Below are 3,116 nucleotides of genomic sequence, written 5' to 3'. Positions count from 1 at the left end.
TTTGCTTCAACCTCCCACCCCACCATAAACGTCTCGCCTTTACTCTCACAGATATTATGGAGCACACAGCAAGCAGTAATAACAATGGGAATATTGGTAGTGCTGAGATCTAACCTAGTCAGCAAACAGCACCAGCGAGCTTTTAAATGTCCAAACGCACACTCTACCACCATTCTGCACTTGCTCAGCCTATAGTTGAACTGCTCCTTACTACAGTCCAGGCTGCCTGTGTATGACTTCATGAGCCATAGGAGCAAGGGGTAGGCTGGGTCTCCAAGGATAACTATTGGCATTTCAACATCCCCAACAGTAATTTTCTGGTCTGGGAAGTAAGTCCCTTCTTGCAGCTGCTCAAACAGCCAGGCACAGAGCAAGCAAGCCTGGGTGAGTAAAGAGCTGAAGCAGAGACAGTATAGCCAGCCCTGGGGGTGCTTAACCAAGGCCACTGGCTGTAATTGGTTGCTGGGTCTCAGCTTCTCCTCTTTTTCCTATTGCCACAGTCCTAGATTTAGGCAGAGCCAGGCCAGCTCCTGTCCTGGTCTTTCTTAGGTTCACACAACCAGGCACTGATGCAGGCACTTGCTTCCTCCTCTGTGGCACAGCAGCAGGGCTGGCGCTACCATTTAGGTGACCTAGGCAATAGCCTAGGGCGCCAGAATTTTTCGGGGGCGCTATTTTGCCGGGGGGTGGGAGGCGGCACGTGGGTCCGGTGGACCTACCGCACTCGTGCCGGTGGACGGTCCGCTGCTGGAAAGGCTCCAGTGGAGCTACCGCAGTCATTTCGGCGGACAGTGCGCTGGTCTAAAGGCTCCGGCAGACCTACCACAGTCATGCCTGCGGCAGGTCCACCGGAGCCTTTAGACCAGCAGTCCGCCCGTCGGCATCACTGCGGCAGCTCCACTGGAGCCTTTCCAGCAGTGGACCATCCGCTGGCATGACTGCGGTAGGTCCACTGGACCCGCGGGGGGCGGCGAAACGGCCGTCCACCTAGGGCATCAGAAACCCTGGCGCCGCTCCTGCACAGCAGACAGCCGGTTGGGGCACCTCAAGCAGCAACAGTAGCAAGAGGATAGCTGTAGGGGTCTACCCCTCTCCCCATGGTGCTGGGCTTATTCAGATCCTTCAGGCCTTGTTAGCTACTCTTAAAAGGCTGCAGTGGTACAGCTGCACCACTACAGTGCATGAGCACAGACACTATGCTGACAGGAGGGGTTCTCCCATCCACTTCCCCGAGAAGCAGTAGCGAAGTTGACAGAAGAATTCATCCAGCGACCTAGTGCCGGCCACACGGGGACTTAAGTAGGCTTAACTAGGAGCTCAGGGAGCTCCTTTGCCCTGCCTGAGCAACGTAGCTGGTTTGATGTAATTTTCTAGTGTAGACCAGACTCAGTTTAAAACTCACAGGGTGTGGCTCCGGGAGCTGCTTCACCTTTCATTTCACATGCACATTTCCTTCTTGAAGCAGTTGCCCTCCAGGGCCACAATTTAGAACTCAAGAGCCACAAGGGCTGGCGACTTGCTGTGTTTTCCAGCAGCTCTGCTGTATTGTACTGGCCTGTTGCTGTGTCATGAGGTGTTTCTCACTATGGTGCCAGAGATAATCATCACAGCACATGATGGTGATATTTGGGCAGACAGATGGAAACGTCAAACTCCCGGACAAGGAGCCTTCAGAGGGACATGACATTCGGGTAGGGACAGTCTTTTTGTTCTGTGTTGGTACAGCACCTGGCCCAGTGCGGTCCTGGTACATTAGTGGACTCCTAGAAACCCCATTATTACTACTACTAAATAATAATCATGTATAGGGCTTCCCTCATGATAGCTAAGCAGGGAGCATATACAAGACAGCAGCATTTAGTGCAAACAGTGCCAGAGAGACAAGACAGGAAAAACCAAGAGGTGGCCTCGCTGCGGACAGGGGATTCAGCTTTTGGGCTGGCTGGATATTTGAAGAGGTGAAAACACAAATGCACTTTCTGCAACTTCAGTGCCTGTAACTAGCAGTGTAAAAACCCAGCATAAGGAGAGGAAGCCCCCATTAGCAGCGCAATCAGTAGGTTGCCAGGTGTCTGGTTTTCAAACGAACACCCGGGCAGTAGTGTAGCTGGGGAAGCAGTGGAGCAGCTGCTCCCCTGACCACTCACTCAGTGCTCCCCAGCACGTCTGGGTCTTCGGCGGCACTCACTTTGGGCTCCGCTGCATGCAGCTTGCGGTTGCGGCTCCTGCAGCTGGTGCTTCTCCCTCTCCCCCTGCCATCTTCTTTGTGGCATCCGGGTGATGGTCCTCCCTGTGCCCGCTGGGGAGAGCCTGCAACCTTTTGGCTCTGGCTGCGCTTGGCTGAGGACTAATCCAGCACAGGTTTCCCACAGCAGGCAGCTCCGGGTCTTCGGTGGCAATTCGGCGGCTGGTGCTTCAGTTGCTCTGAGCCTTTGGCGGCAATTCAGCAGTGGGTAATTGAGTCTTTCGCGGTAAGACTTGGGTTTTACATTTTTTTCTTTGCTGCTTTTTTTATGTGTTTGCTACCCCTGCTCTTAGAACCTGGCTGTGCCACTGCTCCCCAGGCAATGAGTGAGGGTGGGGGAGAGCGAGTGATGGAGGACGGGGGGATGGAGTGAGCAGGGTGGGGCCTGGGAGTTTGGTTTTGTTGGGTCAGAAAGTTGGCAACCCCTAAGGGGTGTGACTCTGGCCCCTCATCCACATTTTGGAGTCCCTGTGCCACAGTGGCTGTGTAGGAGCAGGAGGCGGAGCAAGGGCGGGTGACCTCCCTGGTGAGGGGGGTAGGCCCAGGGTGGGGGACAACAGGCCCTGGCTGGGGCAATCCCCGCCCTAATCCCTCCCTGCTCCGGCAGCTGCTAACACTGTCCCCGCTGTCTGGCTCTTTAAGGTCAATTTAAAACAAGACGCGCCACCTGGCGAGTTCCCAGCCAATGAAAATGGCGGATAGAGAGCTCTCGGCCCCTGTGTGCCCGCCCAGCGGGAAACCATTTCTCCCATTGGCCGAGGGAGCCGATTTTAAAAACGCTATGCACCGCCCTTAGCAACCGCATTCAGCCTGGCTCGCTGATTGGCTGCTGATTGGCCAGTCGCAGGCTGCCTCCTGCCAGGGCCGCAGT

The sequence above is a fragment of the Gopherus flavomarginatus genome, chromosome 8, assembly GCF_025201925.1.
Source record: "Gopherus flavomarginatus isolate rGopFla2 chromosome 8, rGopFla2.mat.asm, whole genome shotgun sequence".
Lineage (NCBI taxonomy): Eukaryota > Metazoa > Chordata > Testudines > Testudinidae > Gopherus > Gopherus flavomarginatus.
The sequence above is the reverse complement of the archived record's forward strand: the minus strand, read 5'-3'. Positions refer to the sequence as shown.